The following is an 8605-nucleotide window of genomic DNA, read 5'->3' as shown; positions in this document are numbered from 1 at the left end:
TCTCTCTCTCTCTCTCTCTCTCTCTTGCTCCCCACCTCTCTCTTTTTCTCACTCTCTATCTTTCTTGATCTGGATCAAGAATTAGCCCAGGAGAGTGAGGATTTTGACCCAATTAAATCCATTCAGTTGGAACAACTAATACTCAGTCAATGCTTGAAGAAAACAATTTCTAGAAAAGCTGAGTATTTTCTGAACACAAATCTTTATTATCATACTTGAGATTGATCCTATAGCTCCATCGAATAAATATAGATTTCCATAGGAAGACATTACAAAGAAGATGTGGTCACTCTGCAGCACCGGGCAGCAGTCCCCAAAAAGAGATTAATGAAGGTGGCTCTGTAGCAGGTTCCAAAATCTCAGTTATAGCTTTTTCCAACTCCTCCAGTTCCAGTAGAAGTGTAGGAAAAATAGCACCTCTCCTTCATGGCATGGCTAACTGACACCTTTTTTAACTGAAATATGTTGCTAACTAGCACTCTGCATCCCTCCCTCTTCACTAACAGGAGAGTGATGACATACTTTTTGTTACATAAAGTAATGGCCTAAGAAATATTGATCTGACCACAAGTTACTGAAATGGGGTTGAAGTGGAGGGAGGAGCTTTCAGTAAATAGCAAGAGTGGTCCCCTCAAGCCCACTACCTAAGTTATTCACTAGTTAATGCCTTAAAAATCCATATTGTGATTTCACAGATTCCTTTCCTCCTGTGTGTCAGCAGAGCAGCATGTCTCTGGGACAGATGGTCTCCTTGTACACACCCCATACTTAGTGCTGTGCCAAGCTTATGCTTCCTTCACTTTCTTCATGAAAACAGGCATGCTGAAAATATGTTTGCGGATGGCACAGAAATGCTGTGCACATTTTAGCCATCATGTCAAAGCAGGAAATATTCAGAGCCATAACAAGCAAAAACAAAAACCACTGAAAAGTATTTTTTCCTCTACCAAGCTGTAGTCATTTCCATCCTCAAACATGGCAAGCCACAAATGCATTGTGTTAAGCACCATCCAAAAAATAGAGGGGTGGGTGTTATGGGCATGAAGACAGAAAATCTTGGAATAGGATCAGGCATCTCACGCTGTAACAAAGGGTTGTCAATTCTTGTCAATTTCAGAAAGCAAAGCCCCTGCTTCCATGGTAAGGGAAGCAGTAAAGGAAAAAGGAAATGAATCGGCTTATTAAATATCACCTAGTTTTCCGCTTCGAGTCTGTCTAGAAAATTGCAATTTTCCTGCTTTTTGTCTAATATTTCAAATCTTAGGAAATACAATCTTATTAGGCAGTTTAGATCCATGGACCAAGGAAATATTACAATTAACAAAGCAAATACTAAAAATAATAATAGCCGTTGAGTCCTTAAGCTATTATTTATCTTGCCAACTACATCACAGTCAAGTCTACTTGTAGACTAACTCCATGTCTTTTAGATTATTCTGAAGATAACAATGAGGGTCTTAAAAAATTTAGTCATCTATATTCTCATATTCCCACACAGTAAAAGGTCACTCATAGGAAGCATTTTGTCAGCTGTTGTATCAGCAAAGTACACAAGGTCAATTCCCTCTTATAGGGCATTTAATCCCATGAGTAACTCAACTATCATAATTTTTTTTGTTGTTGTAAAGATGATAGAAATCAATTAATTCACTTCTTCCCAAATATGGAAATTTCTTCCACAGAATCATAAGCAGCAGGCCATCCACCTATGCAATTATGCAGAACTCTTCTGAGTCAGCCAACATACTACCCACTTCTACACTTGACAGGTGCGAATTATTTCATTAGTTCAAGAAATAGCCACTCATCCCCTTCTGAAGCCCAAATTCTTTTTAAGAATATAAAAAGAAATATTTCAGGAATCCCTGCCCTTCAGAAGCTCACAGCCTACTTGGGGTACTTGGCAAACAATGTCAATGCAATATGATAATTACTATGAGAGAGGAAATTGTGCTCCGGTAATTTTTCAATATACCTTTTACTTATTCCCTTTGCCTGAGCTTGTAATTACATATTTATTAGTATAATTATCAGTTTAATTACTTTCTCCCCCGCTAAAATCAAAGCTTCATGAGAGAAGGCACTAAATTTTTTCTTTCAGCAATTATCTCCAGAACCCAGAGAGTATCTAAAATACTTATTAAATATTTGTTGAGTAAAGGTGAACAATTGATTAGCAGAGGTACTTTTGCCAAGGAAAACACATGTGGAGTAAAGATGTTCCAAGGAGACGTGTAGCATACAAAAAGGCTGGAAATGAGAGGGTAGACCACTTGAAAGAGCCATGAGTGTTTTGGCATAAAAGGAACTTAGAGTAAGACATGAGAAGGTCAAGAGGTAATGCTAGACAGGCCTGGATCATAAAAAGCCTTTTATTATATGTTGTGCCAAGGAATTTGGATTTCTTTGTCATTACTGAGGAGATCTATCAGCTAGGTTTTAAGTCAAAGAGTGGCATGACCAGTTAACAGAGGAATTTGGTTGGCAAGACTGAGGGGCCTGATTGGAAGGAGGGTGATATAGAGAACGTGTAGTGCAAGAAGAATGAGAAGGTAAAGAGAAGCAGGTGTATGTAACAAGGAAGACGACCCTATGAGGAAGATACAGGGATTCATACTGCATGACAGATTTCTGGCTGGGATGACTGGCAGAACTCAATTGTGGCATAAAATGCTATAGGAAACGGACTCTTTTTTTCTGTTTCTTGGAGAGGATGTCATGTTGAATTTCATGTTGAACATCCAGATGGATAGTGATAACATAATTCTGAGTCTGATGGAGAGATTTTAGCTACAGATTTGAGATTTGATTTGAGAGTGATTTGAGATTTGAGATTGATCTTGAGATCAATTTGAGATTTGAGAGTGATCAATAGAAAGATAATAATTAAAACCTAACCAGCAAAGACTGTCTAATTACAGTATGTGTAGAATTAGAACATAAGAGTGCTAAAGAATAAAAGAAGTAAGGGGACAGTTACTAAGGAACTTAGAAGAAGAAGCATCCTGAAAACTAAAGAAAACCGGAAGAGGAGACCATCATGGAAATCACATAAGAAAAGGATTTCTGAAGACCCCATGAGTGTGAGAACTTAACTTTTCCAATATGGCAGGGGCTGAAAAATCTTTATTGTGATATTTACAATTTAGGTCATAGGTGATCTTGACAAGAACCACTGAGAGGAATCCGAGAACTGGAAGTGACAAAGCTGTCTTTTATTTCAGGGCCAGCTCTAGATAGTGTAATATTTTCTATTTATTATTCTGAATCAAATTTTCCCTTCACATAGATGGCTAAGTGTCTGGGGAGGAAGGAAGTGCAAATTTTATGAGTTTCAATGAAGAACTATAGTAAACATTTTATTTTGTTTCTACAAATATTTATCAAGCATCTGCTATGTGTCAAAATCTATGCTAGGTGTTACAGATACAAAGATGGATAAGCCATGATCCCTGCCCCCAAGAGGCTCAAAATATATTTAGGGAGACAGACAAATACACACTTCAATATGATAAGTATCATGGTGAAGTATGTAAAGATGCTGGGTTTATAGCACAAAAGATGAAATAGTTTTGCCTAAGGTAGTCAGGAACGAAGATTGCAGAGAACAAAGGGCACTTTGGGAACCTGAAGAACTGATAAGATAATATGGGCATATCTCTCCTTAATGCGGGTTATATGTTTCTGAAAATAAATAAACTATTGAATGATGAAGCAATATATGCTGTATTTGTGGTATGGTTTCCCATCAGAGCTGTATACTAAGCACTATATACTGAACTAGCTGTGAAATTCTCCCTTTAAAATACACACACACACACACACACACACACACACACACACATTTTAATTTTTTGTTGTTTTTTGAGATAGAGTCTGGCTCCTTTGCCCAGGCTGGAGTGCAGTGGCACAATCTCAGCTCACTGCAACCTCCGCCTCTCGGATTCAAGTGATTCTCATGCCTCAGCCTCCTGAGTAGCTGGGATTACAGGCATCTGCCACCACACGTGGCTAATTTTTGTATTTTTAGTAGAGATGGGAGTTTCATCATTTTAACCAGGTTGGTCTCCAACGCCTGGCCTCAAGTGATTCACCCACCTCAACTTCCCAAAGTGCTAGGATCACAGGTATGAGCCACCACGCACAGCGGGAATTCTCTTTAAATTCCTTCAGGAATTTAAAGCCACTCTTGTTTCAAGCCACAATTTCGTTAACATGCTGTTCATACAATATCGGGTCAATCCACCCAAGCTGCAGTGATTTATATGATGATGCCCTTTACAAAGTAAAAGTGCTTCTTTCTATCCTTAACTGTTTGCTGGTCTTTGCTTTCTTATTCATTGACTATTACCTTCAAAGTGCCACTAAATATATAAAACTTTATGGTATACTTTCTTGGTAATTTTTCAGCACTTCCAATAGCATCATTGGTATTTATTTTGTCAGCTATGAAGGATCAAAGCATTTTGCCAAAAGATAAATTAATGGAAGAAGGAGAGACCAAAGAGAAGTTAATACAGAGTTTAAAACAAAACGGTGTGCACCACCACTCATAGTGAGGCATTGTGTGAAATTCTCTCTAGGGCTCATCGGCTGAGAGCCTCAGCTAAGCATCAGTCTACTGAACTGGCTAACCCGTAATATACATTAATATATTGGAGGGCTGGGCATGGTGGCTCACACCTGTAATCCCAGCACTTTGGGAGGCCGAGGTGAGTGGATTACCTGAGGTCAGGAGTTCAATACCAGCCTGGCCAACATGCTGAAAACCCCTCTCTACTAAAACACACACACACACACACACACAAATTAGCCAGGTGCGGTGGCAGCCGCCTGTAATCCCAGCTACTCAGGAGGCTGAGGCAGGAGAATCACTTGAACCCAGGAGGCAGAGGTCGCAGCGAGCAGAGATCGTGGCACTGCACTCCAGCCTAGGAGACAGAGTGAGATTCCATCTCAAAAAAAAAAAAAAAAAAAAAAAAAAAAAAAAAAAAATTGGAGAAAGGAGAGAACAAGCATAATTGTATAATAAATTTGTGGTCTAAAGACACTATGAATAAATCTGTGCTATATAGGGCAGCATTAAAGGCAAAATGAAGAAAGAGAAGAAAAGTAAATTCCAGCAGGTATAAGCATATGAATCCATGAGAGCACATGTGTAAGTTTAGTGTGGCTGGAGTGGACTGTGCATGCCGTGGAAGATAGAGATAAGATTAGAAAGGTTAAATTCTGCATAAATTGTGAATGCCACCTTATGCTGGACAAAGGAGTGTGGGTTATATTATACAGCAAGAAACAACCTCCAAATGTTAAGTAGAAAAGTGTACCAATCACTAGCACTGATGGAAATATGGAGAAAGTAACTGAGGCTGGTGAAGCTGAAAGCAGGGAGACCAGTTGAAAAGCTATTACAGTGGTCCAGATGAGAGCCCTGGGAACCTAAACCAAGTCAGTGGCAGCAGGAATGAAAGAAGCTGGGTGAGTACTCCTGGATCCCCAGGATATAACAGAGTTTCTCTGTACGAGGTAACTGCAAGTCAGATATTTCCTGTAGTATTATGTAGGGGCAATCTTCTTGCTCAACAAAAACACAGAGAAGCTAGACAGAGAGTCATCTTTTAGTAATGGATTAAGCCTGGAGCCCTCCAATATACTAGATTACATGAACAGTCCCAATCAAGTAAGGTATTGCATTCATTTCCTCCTTCCCTGCAACCCACACACAGGATTCCACCCTGAAGAATACAGAGGCAAGCTAGAGAGTCCAGGAAGAAGGGAGGAACCTCTAGTTGAACAACTAGATGAGACATCTAGCATGTCTCACTCACTGCTGCATAAAGCCAACCGGAAGCAGCCTGAGTTAGGGGAGATAAGATGCTTTAACTTTACATAAAGTTGGAATTTTATTATTGCATCATGGATATACCAATGACTAAAGGGACATTTTTTGTGTGTGACTAGAAGTAATGGGGAAATTTTTTATATGTGATCAGAAAAGTCATGACACTTGCTTTAGATTTCACCTGAAAAAGAAACAAGCTCTCCAGTATAGATGTGAATGGACAGGGGCAGAAAGATAAAGTAGTATTAGGAATAATCCCCCAGGCCTTCTTTGTTCATGTAAAACAAACTCAAATAATAGATTATTTTATATAATAATATATATAACAATATAGTTCAAGCCGCCTGAGTTTCCTTCCTCTTCTCAATTCCTTCTTTCCACCAGATATAATCATCTTTTTGAATTCAGATTATCATTCACATGTATTTCTTTTCATTTTACTCTATATGGGTTAATTAAGAATATATGTACAAATGCTTTGCAAATTTTTAAAACTTATATCGGTGATATTATATTCTATATATTTTTAAGCTACTAAATTTCCAGAGAATTATCATTGTTGATTCTGTAACTGTAATTTGTTCATTTTCACTGCTATAAGTTATCCCATTATGTAAACATGGCACATTTTATCCATTTTTTTAATAGGCACTTAAGTTGTTTCAATTTTATTGCTATTATAAATAATCCTGCTCTGAGCATTCTTTGTATGTGTTTTCTTTTTTATGTTCAAGAATTTCTTTGGGATATATACTCAAGAATGAAATTTCTTGCTTTGTTTTCTTCCACATATATTAAACAGAATTTGATTATTCACGTCTTTGGTTAATGATACATCCTCATTGTTAGTCCATATGTGGCTGTTTTTGTTTGGCTAGCTGGTATAATAGTCTAATAAGCACTCTTGAAACCGCTATTAAACATAAAAGCTAGTTCCATACAACATTTACATATAAACAGTATAAACCCTCATCTCAACCCTGACTCTCCTGATCCAGAAGTAATAATTAATTCGAGTCCTATGTTCATTGTCTCCTTGCTTTCTTTTTATTGTTATTTTATTGCATCTATAAGTATTCCTAGAGATTTATTTTTAATTGTTTATTTTCATAAAGATAATTTCATGAACATTTGCCCCTACATCACACCATACACAAAAATCAATTCAAAATGCATCTTATTTTGAGCTAGAAAAAAATTTAAAACAGCATATCAAAATTTGTTGGATGCAGCTAATATAATAATATGAGGGAAATTTATAGCATTATTTGCTTATATTACAAAAAAAGAAAAAGGTCTAAAATCAACGACCTCAGTTTCACCTTAACAGGCTAGAAAAGGAACAGTAAAGAAACACTCAAGGCTGGGTGCGGTGGCTCACACCTGTAATCCCAGCACTTTGGAAGGCTGAGGCGGGTGGATCATGAGGTCAGGAGTTTAAGACCAGCCTGGCCAACACAGTGAAACCCTGTCTCTACTAAAAATACGAAAATTAGCCGGATGTGGTGGCAGGCACCTGTAGTCCCAGCTACTTGGGAGGCTGAGGTAGGAGAATCACTTAAACTTGTGAGACAGAGGTTGCAGTGAGCTGAGACCATGCCACTGCACTCCAGCCTGGGTGACAGAGTGACACTCTATCAAAAAACAAAACAAAACAAAACAAAACAAAAAAAACCTCCAAATAAGATGAAGAAAGAAATAATAAAGATCTATCAGAAAACTATGAAAGAAATAAAACCAATAGAAAAAAATCGACAACAAAAAAGTGTCAGTTAATTGCAAAATCCCTTGCCAGGCTGATCATGAAAAAAGAAAGGACATAAAATACGAGTATCAGAAATGAGAGGTCACATCACTATAGAGTGCACAGACTTGAAAAGGATCATTAACAACATTGTGCCAGTAATTCAACAACTTGGATGAAACAGGCAAATTCCTTACAAGGTACAAAACTACCAAAACTCACTTAAGAAGAAATACATAAATAGCACTATTTATTTAAAATTCTTGATGGAAAACAGAAAAAGCAGGGATTGCAATCCTAATTTCAGACAAAACAGACTTTAACCCAACAAAGATTTTTTAAAAAGACAAAGAAGAACATTTCATAATGGTAAAGAGTTCAATTCAACAAGAAGACCTAATATTCTAAATGTATATGCACCCAATGCAAGTGTACCCGGATTCATAACACAAGTTTTTAGACACCTATGAAGTAACTTAAATTCACACACAATAATAATGGCAGACTTCAACAGGTCACTAAGACAGATCATTAAGACAGAAAATTGATAAAGAGATTCAGGCCCTGAACTCAACACTTGACCAAATGGATCTAATAGACTCTACAGAATTCTCCAACAGAGACAACAAACTCAAAAAAACTGAAATCATATCAACCATACTCCCAGACCACAGCAAAGCAAAAATAGAAATCAAGGCCAAGAAAATCACTCAAAACCATAAAAGTGCATGGAAATTAAATAACCTGTTCCTGAATAACTCTTGGGTAAATAATGAAATTAAAGCAGAAATCAACAAGTTCTTTGTAATGAGAACAAAGACACAACATACCAGAATCTTTGGGACACAGCTAATGCAGGGTTAACAGGGAAATTTATAGTACCAAATAGGCACATCAAAAAGTTACAAAGATCTGAAATTAACAACCTAACATTACAACTGGAAGAACTAGAGAAGCAATAGCAAATTAACCCCAAACCTAGCAAAGGACAAGAACTAACCAAAATCAGGCTGAACTTC

This window comes from Rhinopithecus bieti, unplaced genomic scaffold (genome assembly GCF_001698545.2).
Source record: "Rhinopithecus bieti isolate Rb0 unplaced genomic scaffold, ASM169854v2 scaffold_11919, whole genome shotgun sequence".
NCBI lineage: Eukaryota > Metazoa > Chordata > Mammalia > Primates > Cercopithecidae > Rhinopithecus > Rhinopithecus bieti.
The sequence above is the reverse complement of the archived record's forward strand: the minus strand, read 5'-3'. Positions refer to the sequence as shown.